We start from the raw sequence: 19,246 nt of genomic DNA on the forward strand, positions 1-19,246 counted from the left end.
CCCCCCCGCCCCGCCCGCCGAGCGAGGTCCCGCTGCCCGCGCGCTGAGCAGGGCGGCCGGGGCCAGCCCGCTCCCCTCAGGAGACACCCCCCCCGCCCCGGCTCGGAGCCGGCGGAGCACTGTGGGGAGGGAAGGGGAGAGGATGCGAAACTCCGGTAGAAGGGACGCTGTCCTGCGGCCTGCCTTCCCCAGCCCCCGCTGCCCCCCGCCTTGCCTCCTCTGGTCACCGGGGCTGATGAATGAATGACGATGCGGCCGCCGGTACACGCGTTTCTGTGCAGCGGGCTGTGCCGCCGGCTCCCGGCGCGGCGCGGCGGGTGGGGGAGTGAGGAGAGCGCCGTCCCCTCCGCTCCGGCGCCGAGCCGAAGCCGAGGCCACAGCGTTCCCCATGGCTCCGGAGGAGGTAACGGTACCCGGGACTCGCTCCCGCTTTCCCCAGGCGTGAGGAGAGGGGCCGGGGCGGCGGGGGCGCGGAGGGGGCAGGGCGGCTGGGGCTCGCAGGACGGGGGTTGGGGGAACGGGCGTGTTGGCGCGGGAGGGTGTCCCCTCCCGTCCTCGAGGGTCCCCCCCAGACCCTGCCCCTGCCTCAAGGATCGCTCTCCGGACGCGCCCGGCGGGAGCGGGGTCGCTGTCGCCGCCGCTGACGCTGTCCCGAGCGCTGCGGGTCCGGCAGCACCGAGAGCGAACCCCCGCCCTCGGCCGGGCACGCGCTCCCTGAGAGAAACTAAACGCTGGTCATCCATCAGCTTCATCTTCCTCGCTTACGCGCGAGCGACGACGACTCGCTAATTAATTGACATCGGAGGGAATGATGTCGGAAGGAAGGAAAAATCGCCCGGTCGCACCTGCTCCAGCGAGACCTGAGTCCGGGGGAGAGCGATAAATCATGTCGAGTGTCGGCGGCGGAGCCGGCTGCTGAGGGCGTTAGGATTATGTATCCGTATGCTGAATTCATATTTCCCACTAGGAAAAGACTGAAACTCAGGTCAGATATAAACTACATAATTTCATTTAAAACTGTAGTTATTTATTGTAATTCTAGAAGGGATTTTTCTTCTCTCCTGATTAAATACAAAGTACTATTAGAGGATGGAGTAATGATTTACATATTATAGCCTGAAATCTCTTGTAGAGTTGGAAGTGATTGACAGTATAAGGATGCTTTAGAATCACATGTGTCCTCTTTTTTTTGCTCCACATGGAAAGACTGAAAATAACCAGGCTGTTAAATTTTACTTTCAGTTTTTAGCCTTTACAAAACCATATTTTCCTGAGATACAGAATGGAGAAAACTTGGACTAAGGAGACCACAACTTCCATTGAAAAGGTTGACTTTCTCAGCTACGGCAACTAAAATCTGTGTGATGTCTGCTTTGAGTATTTCCATCCTTTGAAAACAAAACCAAAAAACAACTCAAAAACTGTGATTAGCTACTTCCAGGAATTTCACTGTCTGTCTCTACTCTCTCTAAGGCAATACTGTCATAGTTCTTGACACTTGCCTGTTAAATGAGCTGAACTGGGGAGAACTACTGTTCAGTAAGATGTTTGTGTTTAGGAATATTTATTCCTGTGGCAGGTATTTCTTCATAAAATAAGAAATGAGGTTTTTAGGCTGATATGATCATGGTTTCATATTGTAGAAATGATTAATACTTTATTACATCAGTGATTTTTCATATATTTGACTAGTTTAGTTTCTGGCAAAATGAGACTGAAGTTTTATCATTTCAGGTGGAAATTGGGGTTAATTGTTTTACTAGCCTGGAATATTTTTGATAATACTGTAAGTGGCAAATATTAACCGCTTTTGTTCCACTTACATTGCTTTCTGATTAGAAAGATGCTTTGTGTTATAGATGGAGACTGCATTGCATTAAGTCATGTCATCACAATGAGGGAATTAAGGAGCTTGAACAGCACATGTGATTTGCAAGTTTCATAAACTCTGAAAGTGTGTGTATGTGTGTGGCAAAAGAGGGCTATATCAGTAAAATAAACTAATAATAACCCAGAAATCTATGAGGTAAGCAAGAACATATGAGATAGGCTAACCACTCAGTACGCTTACATTGAAAACAAGTATTTATGCAGTAGTTTTTGTATCACTGTTCTAAACCAACAAAATAAGGGAGCCAAAAATAAGCACAAGCCAGAAATAAAAAGATGAAAATTTAAAAGGAGGCTAGTCAGAGGGGAAGAAATATTTTGAAATGGGGTCTTTATGTCAAATTGAAGACTGCATGCCACTGTTGAACTAAATCATACTCACACATACAGCAGTTTATGACATTTAAGGTGGAAGCCTCGGTCTAGTCTATAACAAATCAATTAAAAGAGATTCAGTTGTTGAGGATTCGGTTTATCACAGAAAAAGAGACGGTAAAGGTCGACTTTGTTGGCTTTATCTTTGAACTTGGAACAGGAGAGCAATTTGTTTTCTTCTCTAATTCTTATGTCTCTAACTGAAAATGCTATCATGAACAAAAGTCCCCTAAGTGGCCAGAGTTTTAAGCTGGGGGCATTTATTTGTTAAGATAGCACTACAACAGAAACATTTTTTCTGGGTAACTGGCATTGTTCTGGCCAGTGCTTTGGCTATGTAGATCATATGCGGATAATATGAAGTTCTGAAAAATTAGGGGTTTGAAAAATTTCTGTCATTACTTATGTTTCAGTCCAGTGTACATTTTTAATTGGCTGTCAAAGTGTGGATCATGTTACACTGGAAAAGCATTTGCTTCTTTTCTAACCTAAAATGAAAAAAATCATTTGTGAGCCAGAAGGATTCAGGGAAATGTCTTTACAGTCACCGGACTTTATTGTGTGTACAATAATTACTTGTTTGTGTTGGATACAATGGATTGCAGGCTTGGTGACTTCAGTGAATGACAGACCCGCCTACCTTTTCAACATTTGCAATAGATTGAGCATGCTTTTTCTGTCAGGAAACCGTAGTGCTGCATGCTTCTTGAAGGACATAGCTTGGAAAGAAGCTGGATGGAGAAGAGTTAGCATTCTGCAACATTGCTTTATGTTTCCTTAATGCTATACAAATAACTGTGTGGGAACTGGTCTGTACCTGTAGTCGTGTGAATACGCCCTCTCAATTTTCTGTATCTGTTTTTGAGTTACACACTGCCGTAAGAGAACTTTTGAACAGGTTGTTTAATGATTAACGTATTAGTAGTATGTTACCATGGGTGCAGGTAGCCGCATGTCCTAACAGAAGCTTAAGGTTTTGGGTAGCAACATCAATATAGAAAGGACAGTGTCAGCAGTATGCGTGTATGTATAGAGTACAATCAAATTTCTTTTTTGGCTGTTTATATAGTAAGCAGGAATCCATTAAACTGGCAAGGAGGACAAATGAAGACAAATGCAATATTCTGTAAAAACATGGAAGTTAGAGAGGTAAGGGTTTAAGTCTTATGACCAGTTTCTCTTAAAGATAAAAAAATTGCATGTAGTCCTTTCATATCTGCAGTTTAACTTTAGTGGGAGTAATAGGAACAAAAAGACCTGGAAGGGTGGGAATGGAATAGGGAGCAGTGCTTCACCGAAGTAATTCAGGGTTGAAGAAAAGGCCTTTCTGAATTAGGCAACAATTTTATCTGATCCCAGTCATCAAGTCACCTCAGTCTGCCTTAAAGTCAGTTAAGTACTTTACCCTGTTGCTCTTTCTGGAAAGATGTTCAAAAACCTTTCTCCTGATGCTTAGAACTTTCTTTGAACTTCCAGCCTAAATATATTCTTTGATTCCTAATTTTTAATATCTTAATGTTGTTATTTAAAAACAACTTCCTTGGTGTGTAGCCCTCCATAAATTATAAATGGTTTTTGTATGCTAGGATCAAACAAGCAGAGCAAGCACCTTCTAGTCTGTCTAGTAAAACAGAATAGGAAGATACAGAGTTTAGCAACTTGATTCTCCCAAATTCTGAATGTATCTCTCCTGCGTCAAATACCTTGTACCTGAAGTGTTTCCTCAAAGTCTTGAATAATAGTGATAATGCTCCACTTAGTCTACTGAAAATACTTCATCAGGTATTGGTGAAGATGAGGTTTGTTTTGCAGGTATGCCAGGCTGGCTTCATCTTCCTGCAGTAAACTAGACATGGGGGTGTGCTTTCTCTTTTCCTGTTGCTCTTGAATGATAAGGTACCGTGTCATCACAGAAAGTCTGCTATTTGTAATCATGTGGCTCTGAAGAGTTGCTAAATGTTTTCCCATATCTAATATGCCTGTCTCAATGGTCCTCCAATGTCTTCTGTAAGTTAGCAAGAGCCTCCCCTGTATCAAAAGAGCTTCCTGTGACCTGTTTTTAGCAAAACACCTCTACTTTTTTGCCAGGTCCACAGACATGAAATAAAATGAGTATGAAGAAGGATTTTAAATAAGTCCATTCAATATGTCACTGTTAGTCAGTTTTATATTTTATATATCTTTATGTTTTCCAACTCAGTAAATAATTGCTTGGTGATACCATATCAAATTCTTTACTGGAATCTGGAGAGATTGGACTCTGGATTTCCTTTTAAAAATTCAAGCTATTAAAAGTTAGCTTATTTGTTCCAGACTAATATGTCTTTTTAAAGTTATATTGAAATTATCCTGTTTGGTTGCTGGTTTTTCTTCATTTGTCCTCCTTATTGTTAATTACCTTTTAATTGAGAAAAAAGAAAACCCCAACTTTTCCTACGTTGAAGTCAGGATAACAATTGCCTACGTCACTTGCTTCTCTCTTCTTCCACCTAAGCACCACATTTTCTAGTCTCCAATATACTCTCCAATTTAATCTAGCTTCTTTTTTTTTTGCTACTCACCATTTAAAAGGAGTAATACTCTGCAGATTTCTGCTGATGATACTAGGTCCTTTGTGAATTCCCTACCCTCTGGTCAATATATTAATAAACCAGGGAGGAAGCATAATTTAATAGCTCGAAAACCATTGTGCCTTAGTTTTTTAGAACAGGGGGTGACCCAAATATTTTTTTTTTAATACTTGGTTTAATTTCCTAGGTCAGCTTTGTGTCTCTACTGCTTCTTTCTTTCCCCATTCCCTCCTTACAATGGCTGTCCATTCTGTTCAGCTGCTCAGATGGTGTTCTCTCAAAACTTATAAAAAAAATGGGATAGAGGTGGAATACAGTGGAATTTTCATGACGATGTGGGCAACACTTGAAAATTGAGTCATTGAATTACTACTGAAATTATACTATAGAAGTGGAAAGTAGTGACCGTGACTGCATAATTTAAAATTTACTTGGGTTATTCTGTTATTTAACAGTGTGATCTTTGTTTGTGATGAGTAAATTTGTTGAAATGATTTAAAGACATTGTGATTCTCTATGTATCACTTTAGGACAACAGCTAATTCATGTAGCACCAATGAAGAAAATTATGTCTTGCTGCTGAAAGGGCTTTGAAGCTCTTTTCTCAGTTTTATGTCCAAGTTTCCTTGACCTCAGAAGTGAAGAAGTGAAGAATCTCTCCACGATTCTATTTTTTTTTTTTTTCTGAAGTGTCTTTCTTTCTCTTGTAGACCTTTCTTGTCTGTTAGAGCAGGTTCCTATTTTCAATACAGACCTTATTTCTACTGTTATTTGTGAAACAAATGACAGTTACCAGAGCTTTATCAGTCTTCCTGCTGCCTACAAAGTTTTTAATGGAAACACTGGAACTGACCAGTGTCTCTTGCTAGTGTTACTGCAGGGCTGCATCTGTAGTCTCAAAAAGCCACTACCCTTTCATGGTTATTTAGATATTTAGCTGTTCTAATTATTAACATAAGGATCTAGTCTCTTCAAATATTGAAGAAACTTCTGAAGGGAAAAAAATGCAGTTAATCCCGCTTGGCTAAAACTAACAAATAGATTAGGAAGTTTTTAAGCCTAGAGAAGAAAGGTAAGCCATTCATATTAATGAAATAGATGTTTGTAACTGCAATGTCAAGTAAGTGGAAAAGCTACTGAAAGGGCTAGCTAAAGGAAAAGCTACTAAAAGCTACTACTTATGGGCTGCAATGGTTTGAATAACTTGAGCTGAAATAAGAAAATGGGTATGTTTCATTTATTAAACGAAAGTGCTGTTTTGAAACAAGTTTATTGTTTAAAGGTTTCATTTTTTAAAATATAAATTGCATTTTGCATTAATCTTATATTTATGGCATTTTGACATTGCAACTTTTGTTTTTAAACCTTTCACTAGTATTGATTGTGCTTAATCCCTAAAGCATAATAAGATTTCTGTGGAAACATGATGATGTAGTGTTATTTTTACTTCATTGTAGGTAAGAAAGTAGAGTATGTCATATAAGTGATAAAGTGAAAATTCAGGCTAGGACATTAACATTATCATGCTAAATAACAGTACTTTGCCTTTATATATATAATGGAGCTGCTTACACAAAAGATCAAAAGGATATAGAACTACAGAGTCACAGAACTGGAGAAGATGGAGAGGACATCTGGAAATCATCTAGTCTGGTCCACCTGCTCAGAATAGGGCCACATAGAGCATGTTACCAAGGGCTAACTTCAGTTGGGTTTTTAGCATCTTCAAAGATAGGTACTTCACAGCCTCATTTGGCAACTCTTTTAGTGTTGGACAACCCTCAAGTGAAAAATGCTTTTTCTTGTGTTCAAATGGAATTTCTTGTATTTCTCTTTACACCTTCTGCCTCTTGTGCTTTCACTGGATGCTGCCGAGGAGAGTCTATGTCTTCTATTCTACCTCCCATCAGGTATTTATACATACTGATAAGATCCTCCTTGGGTCTTTTCCAGGCTAAACAATCCTAGCTCTTTCAGTCTCTCTTCATATGACAGAACCCCATATCATCTCTGTGGCTCTTTCATGGATACACACCAGTGTGTTCATGTTCTTCTTGTACTGGGGAGCCCAGAACTGAACACAGTTCTCCAGGTATGACCTCAGTGCTTCTGAGGTCACCTCTCTCGGGCTCCTGGCAGTGCTTTTCCTAACGTAGCTCAGGAGAGTGTTGGTCTTCATTGCCACAAGGGCACTTTGCTGGCTAACACAGTTCTCCAGGTATGACCTCAGTGCTTCTGAGGTCACCTCTCTCGGGCTCCTGGCAGTGCTTTTCCTAACGTAGCTCAGGAGAGTGTTGGTCTTCATTGCCACAAGGGCACTTTGCTGGCTCATGTTCAACTTCTTCTCCACCAGGACAACCCCTACCCCCACCCCACCCTTTTCTGCCTATTTGCTTTCCATCTGTTTGGTCTCTAACCTTTTACTATTGCACAGGGTTATTAATCTCTGGGTGAGGAAGGTGCGTTTCCTTTTGCTGAACTTTATCTCTCCAGCCTGTTGAGGTCGCTCTGAATGGCAGCACAACTGCTGCTGATTTTGTATGGTCTGCCAAATTGCTGAGGGTGTGCTCAGTTCCATTGTTCAGGTTATTAATGAAAATATTAAACAGTATTGCCCCCAGTATTAACCCTTTGGGGTGTGTCATTAGTAACTCGCCTCCAGCTGAGTTTTGTGGCACTGATCACAGTCCTCTGAGCCCAGCAGTTCCCCTAGTTTTCATTTCATGTCACTTCAGTAATACTTCATCAGTAATAATGTAGATTACTATTGCTGTGTGGTCAGGATAATTAACAGATAAAAATGTATTTTCACCATCTTTCCTTGTTCTGATTTATTAGCACTGGCACATGTGTGTACACACTAACTGACAGTTGTCATTTTGTCCATGTTTTAGTGTATGAGTCTGAATTACCTATACTGTATGTTTGACACAGGAAAGATAATGTTAGTTTATATGTCACACAGATACTACATTTTTTTGCATTAAATTTATTTCCCCTCCTCATTCTTAAGGGAGAAGGACCCTCTGGGCTTGATATAATTATGGAGATCTTTACATATGTAGTCTTGAAATTGATTGTGAAGTGAGGGTGAATTAATCAGGCTATGGCTGAAGTTCGTGAAGCCTAAATGGCCTTTCATTCAGCTGAAGCAATTTTATATCTTATGTTGGAAAGATGTAAGGGCTTTTAAATATATGCTTGTTTCAGATGGTGAAAAAAAATTGAGAAAAATTGCATCTGTATTCCACATTTTCTCTTGCTATGCCTCAATCACCTCTTTGCCAGCAGCTGTGAGCAGAAGAGAATACTGGGCTACCCTCATTGTAAGCACAGCTTACGATTTCTAGGGTTATACTCACTGTTCTGTTTAAGCTTGGTCTAGGACCAAGCTGTGTTGTCTCAGGAAAATGTATTCAGTATTGCCTGAACAGGGGGGTTTTCTGTTGGCTTATCAAGTCACTGGTGCCTTTTTTAGATAAAAAGCTGTATTTTCTTTGTGTATGTGCACAGAAGAGTGAGGGAAAGGAACCCTGCCATCAAATGAAGGCTTTCCATTTACAGAATACTGCAAAAGGTAGTACTTAAAATACTGAAACTGCTGATTTTCCTTTTTTTAATCCTTGAAAGGAAGATAAGGTGTCCTAGGGACACAGCGATGAGCTAACTATACTTTCAACTTAATACCTTGACACTGATTTTGAGAAGCAATCTAGTCTTTGCAACTTGATTCTGAATTTGCGTCCTGTAGGAGCTCCATTAGAAAAAAGGAAGCATTTTACTTCTCTGTGAGATGCTGAAGCATCTCAGGATGCCTCCAGAATTTGGAGAGAAATGGCTCTTGGCATCTAGGCTGCAGGGAACAGGTGGGAATCTAAAAAGTGCTTATGGGCACCTGTGCAAGTAAGCCACTCTAGCCTTTGCCTTTATTTCCAAAATCAATATAAATACATATGCTCATCATCTGAATTTCAGGAAAATAGTTGCTTTTCTTTTTTCTTCCTTTTGTTGTTGTCATCTAAAATTTCCTGTTAAAGTGGTACATCTGTTATTACTTTCAAAGGCAGAGCAAATCCTTTTCAACCAGTGCTATAAAAAGTGCAGGTATAGTTATTAGGTAAAATGTTACACATTACTTGCATAACAATGGAGAAAAACTTTTGATATTTTTTCCTCACTGTGATTCTTCAGAGTGCTAACCAACCATTTTCTGTACTTCCTTTAAGTCTCTGCAAGTAAAGTTTTACGTTTTTGTAATCTTAAAAAGTGTTTAAAGGGGAAAAAAAGAATCCTACTTAAACTTTGCATAAACTGCAAACAGAAGACTTTCCGTTTTTTTTTGCAGGGATCGACTATAAAAAATGTGTTCTATTATTTACAATGGGATTTTAATGGATATCTGAAAAAAATTGAAAGACAATAGGGAGATAGATTGTGTGCTGATAAATGGCAAAGTATCAGCTAGTAGAGGTACTGGTTTTTAAGACATGAATGGGTAGAGTAATCCAAATATTGAGCATAACTTTTTCGTTTCTGGATGAAGAGAAACTGGGCTAGTTCTGTCCTTGCCATAATTTAGCATTTATACAGTGCTTACTGTACAAACTCTGTATGGATATTAATGATCTTCATTACACCCTCTGAAGGAGGTAGGTGATCTACAAATGAACAGTACAGGGCAAATATATTTTTGACCTAGAAATCAGACAGGAGTTTGAATTTTGGTACAAATTTTTTTTGAAGTGTATGAAGGGCAGACTGTATCCCTCAGTACCCCAAAACGGCTCTTATAAGATATGCTTTTATTTAAAGGAACAAAGATACAGGGTTTCATTCTGAACACTTGAATAACGTCATGTCTCTTTGATGACGGAGTCTAGTCAGATGTAGGTTTTCCTGAATTAATGTGTTGGCTATTATACAGAAGAATTTTTTAAAGGTTCGTATAGAATAGAACTTTAATTTACAAAGATTATGTCAGATTTAGCTTCCATTTTTGTGAGAAGGTGGTCACACATGGAAAGAAGGAGCTTGTCTTTCCTGTCTCCACCCTCCTTGGTTGACAGATTTTTCCCTCCAGCAATCAGTTGACAGAAATCAGCTTGAGGATTATTTCTGGAAGGAAAAGGTTTACAGGTTTATTTCAACAGTAAGATTAAAAAGAAAGTCATCTTTCTGTCATCTATTTCCTTTGCTTAACTAGTTAAAATCATAGCTATAAAAATGCTGTATCACTCAACTAAGCTGTTCTGTGCATTTTAGACAGTAAGCAGACCTTATTAAATGAAGGGTGGATCAAACCTTCTTTAAGCCTTACAGGGATATTGTAATGAAATATTTTGCCTTATGACCTTGTCATATATGACGGAAACATAGATAATTCTCAGGATGAAAAAGTTCATGTCTTCCAACGGCCAGATTCTTGAGCATCTTCCAGATTTGCCTCACATTAATTCCCACACTGCAGTGTTTCCCATTTATAAAGGAAAGTACCATTTATAAAGGAAAGTACTGTCAAGTTTAAGATGTAAAATAATTTGCAGTTTTAAACTTTGACACTTTCTTGTGATAGATCATTAAAATGCAGTATGAAAATAAGCATTTAAGATTTTTTTTTCTAGGTTGCAACAGTTGGACATTTTTTTATACTGAATCCCCAAACATTAAGTTCTATCAGTTTCAGAAACATCCAACTCTACTTCCTTTGTACCACATTCTACTTTTAATTTATGTTGATAAATAGCTCAATTTAGTTAGAGGGTGTTTTATTGGTGTTTTTTAATCTGATTAATTAATTTACAGAATTTCATTTTACAGCTTTGATTTTGTTCTGTACTATTAGATGTTGAGTCTTCCAATAGTTTTGGTAACCTGTGCATCACTGATTTTCTGGCTGTGAAATTTTTTCTTCCCCTCCTATGGTAGATTAATGAAATATCCCTACAATCCATAGACTTCTTTGTGCTTCTAGGGCTTTCTAAATTCAAAACCTGACATGTGCACTGGAGAGTGAAGAAAAAGAAGAGGCTTGTTATTTTCATACACTACTGCACTCTTATGTTAGCTCTAAGTTTCTGGATCCATGCCTTTACACTACAAAAAATCTTGAGAGATTAGGCCTCTTCAGCAGGTTAGAGGCCCAGATGTTTTCATTGGTTTCACCCTTTTTTTGATCTCCCCTCAACAAAATTATGGAAGCCCAGGACATTTATTTAAATGTTTGATGGCTGGCTTTTTATGCTTATAGTTTATCTCCTGTGTCCTGGTAGCATAAATAGTGGCAGAAATAGAAAACAGAATTTTCAAAACTAGATTTATATTATAAAGAGGAAAGTTAATGATAATTACATATGGAGTTTTAGAAAATAGAAATAATCTAAATCTTCACTTCCTCAAAATCAGGTATTCAGAGAAGAGCATTGTACCTCTTTTATTTTCATTTCTTGTGTGGTCATATGCACAGGATATTGTGCTTTAATCGTCCAAGAAATTGTTCAAATTTGCTTCTATAATGAAGCAGTTTCCTTTAATCAAATGGAAGCCAATAGAAACACACAAGCATTGAACATGGCTCTATATTGCCCGCTGGGACATATTTAAATTTGTGCTAGCTTGCACTAAAAGGAAATGCTGTTAAAGCATTTTGGTTTGGTTTCTTTCTGTAAAAACTCTAATATTCAGTGTGTAAAATTTCCATTAAAAAAAAAAAATCAGATAATATCATATATACTGGTTAAAGCAATTAACTGTTTGTTGAATAATACTATATATGTTTTAACATGTTACTCCTATACAAGCTGATCATATTTATATTGTAGATAAAGAAATATGGGCTACTCTGCTGTTTCTAATTTACTTCTTGTGATCCTAGGGTATTCTCCTGAAATTAAATCATTTCTGTATGTGTGTATATATAAATACATGAGGAAGGAAATAGCTGTCTAGGTCTTAAATTGCAAGTATTTGTTTTGATGGAGGTGATTTTGCACTTATCTGTAAAAGATTCCTTGCTAAAAACGTTTAGAGAAAGAAGAATGTTAGGATTGCAGGGTAACTTTTAAAAATTACTAATCTGAAAATAACAATTGTCTCTGCATATAGTTTATTGTATGTGCATTAATATTTTGGCACAGTCTCTGCCTGTGCCAAAATGTTGTTCATCCTAGTCCCATGAAATGTGTTCATTGTGCACAGTTAATAATCATAGAATCATAGAATCATAGAATCATAGAATGGTTTGGGTTGGAAGGTTAAAGATCATCTAGTTCCAACCCCCCTGCCATGCAACAGATACTTTGTAATTCTTCAGTTGTAGATTTTAATATGGATAATAAGATTATAATGATGTTTATTTTTACAATCTTATTATAATCTTATTTTTTTAAACAGATGGAGCAACCAAAGCATACACAGTGAGTTTTATTATAGGAAGCTTTGGGTAAGACTCAGAATTCAGTTTTGGTTTTGTAGCTATTGAATGAGAGGTGTTCAGTGTGGGTCTCTACTGAATAGTATGTCTCATACAGTGCTTTAAATCTACTGTAATTGAGGTGAACTTGTTTTTAACGTTTCAAATTGTACTTACATGTACAAGACATGAAGGAACTTTAGGTGTCAGTGTAGGATTGGTCAGAAACTTCTGGAAGGAATGTATCTGTTGACACACTACTTCAGCTTAATATTTCATGAGAAAGTATTAATTCTTTTTAATAGAATTACTGTCTTTCCTACTTCTAACTGACTTTAAGGGAACTACAGGTCCCAGGAATTCCAGTTGTAAGGCAGACCTTACCATGCTGGCAGCAGGAAATCTGTATAGCTAGGGGAGTTTGTTTCGCCTAACTTAATGGAAAATATCTTTTTTTCTTTTAACAAAGAGGTTGGGGAAAACTTCTTTCCCCTTCTTCAAATTATCTAAGAAATTTTGCTTCCTAAGTGGACTAATTTCTTGTACTACTGAAGATTCAGAATTTTTCAGAAGACAAATTCTACCTTCCAGTTAGCTTAGTATCCAAGTATAAAATACCATCATCTTGACCTCTTAATGTTTTATTTACTCTACTTTTGATGCTGAGTAAATACCTGCTTAGCTTTAATACATTCCTGATTAATGTGGGATGGCTCTGAAAAGTGAATATTGCAGTCTAATTTGTAAGGTCATAAGGAAAACATTTTGACTATTTGAAGTTTTATAAATTGACTCCTTTTTATTTAATATCAAGGGAATGAGCATAAGAAGGCTGAGTGAGATGGGAAGGACTATATGTGGCTTTCCACCAAAATAACTAGACAATCCTTTCTAAGGCCAGTTCAGTGGGGGGTTTTTTGTGGGTTGGGGTTTTTTGTTTGGTTGGTTTGGGTTTTTTATGTGGTGGTGGCTTGTTTTTTCCTTTTAATTTTTTTATTTTATTTTCTTTACCCTTGTTTTCCGGTTCTGTTTTTGCTCCCTGTTTGTCGTTCTTCAGCATCTTCCAATCTCCCTTATCTGGTTTTATGAGTTGTGAAATGAAACTTCAAGCCCCGTTGAACTGCAGGTTTTGATTAGTGCTGCTTGGAATGGAATTTTCTTCTGAAATGTTTCTCAGTAGGTGACACCAGTTTGTCAAAACTCTACCTGTTCACCTATATTTTGACAGTGGTTTGGGTGCCCACCTGGTATTTGGATTGCAGTAAATTGGGCAGAATTTTGCTTCTATGTTGCACTGGGTAAATTAGTAATTTTTTGTGTTGAGAAACTCGTCTTTATTATGATGCAGCAGAAAATATCTGTAGAGTATAGCACTATATTTCTTGGTAAACAAATCTTTGACTGACCAGCTTTACAAGTAAGCTTCAGATTTGGGACATTTTTGTCACATCTTAAAGTAAAAAATTTTGGAAATAATTGGCTGCAAAGTGAATATGCCTGTAGTTAATTTTTTCTGAAGGGATCTTCAGTATATTATCAGTCACTTCTGTGTAGTAGCTACTGGCTATGACAGTGAGTATATAATTTAGTAACACAGCATATGGGAACAGTAGGACTCCTTCAGGATTTGAAAGCCGGGTTGTCTTCTCCATGCTTTTGAAGCCACCATCTACCCGCAGGGAGAGTGTCCACGCTCTTAGTTCATAGAATGTTTTGTGGTAGAATGTTGGATTTGGGCCTTTATTCTGAAACTGTTTTATAATATTAAATACTAATTTGATGGAGAATTAGTGCCCATATCCCTCCCCTGGAGAAGTGGACTGAATCTCAGCTATGGCTGTCTTTAAGGGCAGTTGCCTCAGAGACAATTTCACTTTTGATCTTGGGTCAGTTAGTTATGCCTGCAAAGTGAAGTAGTTTCACAAAATTAGTGAGGAAGGGACCTTGGTGAATGCTTCCTCTGACAGCTGCCCAAGAATGGTGGCATTGGCATTACCCAAAAAGCAAGTAGAGCTCTGCTAATGTGTGCCACAAGCATCTGAGAGAGATGGCTGTGTTGTGTCTAGTTCCTGTGAGTTCCTTGGACAAATGGGTTGTAATGGGAGAGCTGGAAATTACATTAATTACATGATTTGCTGTAGTGTGCTATCTGGGGAAAAGTCTTGGATAGTATTTAGATGGCAATAAAGCTGTCTGTTTAGTAGAGTACACTTGAGTGAAGTAAAGAAGTAGAGATTTGAATGTCCAATAGTCCTACCAGCACAGTGAGAACTGGCTGGTGACTTTGGATGCTTTCAGTTTTGTGCTACCAAATGGTATATTTTTAAAAAATTAATTGTGGAGAATTGATATTTAATGTTTCTGAAAGTTAGATTGACTTTAAAGGGATCAATTTTTCAAATTCTGGCTTCATGCTTAAAGAATCTAGCCCTATATATTAATGTACTTTAATTTATGTTCACAATGGTTTTTCATAGGGTTGCTTAAATTAAATAGAAGATGTTTTTCCTCTTTTTTTTCACTGAAGACAGCTAATAGACTGTCTTTACATTAGTAATCGAAACATGGTGGTTTTAGTTGTCAGATTTCAACAGACACTTTAGCATGAGTGCTTGCAAACATAACGTTAGCTCTGCTGAAGTCTATAGAGCTCTATGTAGTTGAAATTATAGTTGTTTAAATTGAGCTTGCATTGAGTAATTTTGAGAGGGTGTTTGTTTAATATTGGAATACATTCTGTATATTTGATTAACAGTTAAATGAAACAAACATATTTTCTTTTTAAAAAAGCCTATGACATCAAATTTTGAAAAGGACTTTAGCAGAAGAAAAGTGATATACTGAAATTTATTTTTTCAGATTAAGAATGATTTAAGCAGCTGGCATAAGGAAAATTTTTAATTACTTCTAGGTGATGTTGAAAGAAAAGCTTCCAACTTTGCAAATTATGCTAAATTGGGAGAAACAGTTACTGTCACATTTTGTACAAAAGAACTTAGATTATTAAAGTATTCAGGCTAATAACTGTCAGATATAGTTAAATGCAGATGTGCAATATTACTCTGAGGCAAGATTAAGATGAAAGGTATCTACCAAATCATAGAATCATAGAATCGTCTAGGTTGGAAGAGACCCTTGGGATCAGCGAGTCCAACCATCTACCCCACTCTACAAAGTTCTCCCCTACACCATATCCCCCAACACCACATCTAAACGACTCTTAAACATATCCAGGGATGGTGACTCCACCCCCTCCCTGGGCAGTCTATTCCAATGCCCGACCACTCTTTCGGTGAAAAATTCTTTCCTAATGTTCAGTCTAAACCTGCCCTGTTGGAGCTTGAAGCCATTCCCTCTCGTTCTGTCATTAATTACCTGTGAGAAGAGACGAGCACCAACCTCTCTACAGTGTCCTTTCAAGTAGTTGTAGAGAGTGATGAGGTCTCCCCTCAGCTTCCTCTTCCTCAAACTGAACAGTCCCAGCTCCCTCAATCGCTCTTTGTACAATTTGTTTTCCAGGCCCGTCCCCAGCTTCGTTGCCCTCCTCTGCACTCGCTCCAGCACCTCCAGATCTCTCTTGTATTGAGGTGCCCAAAACTGGACACAACACTCCAGGTGTGGCCTCACCAGTGCTGAGTACAGGGGCACAATCACTTCCCTACTTCTGCTGGTCACGCTATTTCTAATCCAAGCCAGGATGCCGTTGGCTTTCTTGGCCACCTGGGCACACGGCCGGCTCATATTCAGCCGCTTGTCAATTGGAACCCCAGTGGGTTTCTATTTCTAAATGGAAAAATCTTGGTGCGTGCTGACCAGCAGAAGGACAGAAGGAACTGTTAGAAGAATACCTGGTGTATATTCGGTACAGCTGTACTGTAGCTGGGGGGAAAAAAGTTATATACATAACTTTTATACATAAAGTTATGTATAAAAGAGAAAGAGTTATATACATAAAGAAGTTGAAGTCATAGAAGTTTGTTAACTCATATATACATGGGAACATCCAAAGTTAAACTGAACCAAACATTTTTATTTAAATCATATGAAGTCAATAGTTACAACACTTCTTCCTTGTCTCCATTCATTGTATTTCACTGAATGGTCATTTTATTTCTTTTGAAATACGTGTACATATGGGTCAATATACTTTATATCTCATTTGGTTTGATATTCCTGTATTCTCCTAGTCTGATGTGACCTCTGATCCTCCCTGACACGTTAAGGTGTACTGTGTGCATTGGTCTGAGAACAGCTACCTCGTGTGCTGTCACAGATTCACATTATTTCCCTATGAAAACGCAGACAGGTTAAAAATACTGTTGTACCTTCTTGCCAAATAGAAGGCTTAACCGTCTGCATGTGAAACTTATTTTGAATAGGATAGTAGAGAGTAAATAGAATATAATAAAAAAAATGATGTGCTGTTCTTTCTGGGGGGAGCAAAGAATGTGAAACATGTTGTACAGAGTGGAAAGATGGAAAATTCTTTCCTAATGTTCAGTCTAAACCTCCCCTGCTGGAGCTTGAAGCCATTCCCTCTCATTCTGTCATTAATTACCTGTGAGAAGAGACCAGCACCAACCTCTCTACAGTGTCCTTTCAAGTAGTTGTAGAGAGTGATGAGGTCTTCCCTCAGCCTGATGTCTGTGTTTTAATGGACTCTAGGTAAGAGGAATATCTGGGATTAATCCGGTGATAAATTAGTTTCTACACTACTCTCATAGTCTGTGCTCATTGGACTTGTTATTATGTGGTGATCCAGTTTCTCCATGTGACACCAGTATAAAAGAGGACTGTCTTTGCCTGCAGAGTTCAGTTCCTGCCCACCTCTCTTACAGACCAAACAGTGAATGTATGTTGGGCTCCATTTCTAGGTATGACATTCCTTGCCCTTCACCATATTCTACATTTGGGGCAGAAAACGCGAGAACTGAGAATCTGTTTTACATCTACTAGATATAAATTTATTGCTGAATGAAAAAGATAGGGCTTAGATTGGCTGTCAGTGAAAAAGGTGAGCCTTCTGCAGTAAATAATCAACAGTTGGCCAGCTGCTGTGTGTGGAATGGCTCAACTGTAGAGCCTTGTTTTGGAAAGCTAGTGTTTCATCATCCATATAATTGGTGTCTGAAATCCATCTGCAGCCATGTGTCGACAGATAGCTGAGGTTAGAAATTAACAGTGATAGCAGTGATAGCCAGTTCCTGGAGAAAAACATAGATGTTAGAAAAATGTGATGTATGGGATCTGTTATAAAATGTGATATGTTATAAAAGTGTGCACAAAATAACAAGTAGGATTGAAACCTTGGATTTCAGGAGGGCTAACTTCGACCTCTTCGAGAAACTGCTTGGAGAAATCCCATGGGTTAGGGCTCTGGAAGGTAGGGGGGCTCAAGAGAGCTGGACGATATTTAAATACTGCCTTCTCCAAGCTCAGGATCTGTGCATCCCTAACAGAAAAAAATCAGGCAAGGGAAGCAGGAGACCTGCGTGGTTGAGCAGGGAGCTTCTGAAAAAGCTCAAATGGAAGAAGGAAGTTTACACTGAGTGGAAGAAGGGACTGACCACTTGGGAAGGTTACACGAATGCCATCAGAGTATGCAGGGATGAAATGAGGAAAGCCAAGGCTTACTTGGAATTAAACCTGGCGAGGGACATTAAGGTCAACAGGAAAACTAGAGAAAACGTGGGACCTCTGTTGAATGAGACGGGTGCCCTGGTGACAGAGGATGCAAAGAAGGCAGAGTTGCTGAATGCCTTCTTTGCTTGAGTCTTTACTGCTCAAGCCAGCTCTCAGGAGTCCCAGACTTTGGAAGTAACAGAGGAAGTCTCGACGAAGGAAGACTTCCCCTTGGTTGAGGAAGATCAAGTTAGAGAACAGTTAAATAAACTGGATATCTGCAAGTCAATGGATTCTGGTAGGATGAACCAACAAGTGCTGAGGGAGCTGGCAGAAGTCATTGCTGGGCGACTCTCCATCATCTTTGAAAGGTCCTGGACAACAGGTGATGTGCCTGAGTACTGGAGGAAAGCCAACATCACTCCAGTCTTCAGGGCACTTCAGGGCAAGAAGAAGGACACAGAAGGCTGTGCCGCCATACAGGGAGACCTGGACAGGCTGGAGAGTTTGGCAGAGTGGAACCTGATGAAATTTAACAAGGGCAAGTGCAGGGTGCTGCACCTGGGGAGGAATAACCCCCTGCACCACCACAGGTTGGGGGCTGAGCTGCTGGAGAGTAGCTCTGGGGAAAAAGACCTGGGAGTCCTGGTGGACAACAGAATGCCCATGAGCCAGCAATGTGCCCTTGTGGCCAAGAAGGACAATGGCATCCTGGGGTGCACCAAGAAGACTGTGGCCAGCAGGTGGAGGGAGGTCATCCTCCCCCTCTACTCTGCCCTGGTGAGGCCCTGTCTGTGTCCAGTTTTGGGCTCCTCAGTTCAAGAAGGACAGGGATTGCTGGAGAGGGTACAGTGGAGGGCTACAAAGATGACTAGCAGACTAGGACATCTCTCTTGCGAGGCAAGGCTGAGGGACTTGGGTCTTTGTAGTGTGGAGCAGAGAAGACTCGGGGGATCTGATCAATGCCTCTAAATACTTAAAGGGTGAGTGTGAAGAGGATGGGGCTGGTCTTTTTTCAGTGGTGCCCAGTGACAGGACAAGAGGGAACGGGCACAAGCTGGAACACAGGAAGTTCTGTCTGAACATAAAGAGAAAGTTCTTTCCTGTGAGGGTGGCAGAGCCCTGGCAGAGGCTGCCCAGGGAGGTGGTGGAGTCTCCTTCTCTGGAGACATTCAAAACTCGCCTGAACAAGTTCCTGTGCAACCTGCTCTAGGTGGACCTGCTCTAGCAGGGGGCTTGGACTAGATGATCTCCAGAGGTCCCTTCCAACCCCGTATCATTCTGTCATTCTGTGACTATAGTGCTGATGCTGAATCAGTGTTAGAAGTTGGGGAACTGACAGTGCCTTAAGCCAAAGTTTTAGTCCCCAAACCACAGCCAA

At 39.6% G+C, this 19,246-nt stretch overlaps 1 protein-coding gene across 3 annotated transcripts in view; it reads left to right on the forward strand.

The window, feature by feature from the left end:
- Positions 1-138: 138 nt before the first annotated feature.
- Positions 139-19,246, forward strand: part of LOC106896943 (heparan sulfate glucosamine 3-O-sulfotransferase 1-like) — a 49,590-nt gene continuing 30,482 nt past the window's right edge. The window contains exon 1 of one of the 3 annotated variants that reach the window (XM_014957284.1): positions 139-403. The gene's annotated coding sequence lies outside the window, so the exon portion shown is untranslated. Of the gene's footprint in view, positions 404-779; positions 986-1,250; positions 1,328-19,246 lie in introns of those variants that run through there. The other 2 variants (XM_014957292.1, XM_014957298.1) reach the window with 2 other exon arrangements.

This window comes from Calidris pugnax, unplaced genomic scaffold (assembly GCF_001431845.1).
Source record: "Calidris pugnax isolate Ruff unplaced genomic scaffold, ASM143184v1 scaffold4, whole genome shotgun sequence".
Lineage (NCBI taxonomy): Eukaryota > Metazoa > Chordata > Aves > Charadriiformes > Scolopacidae > Calidris > Calidris pugnax.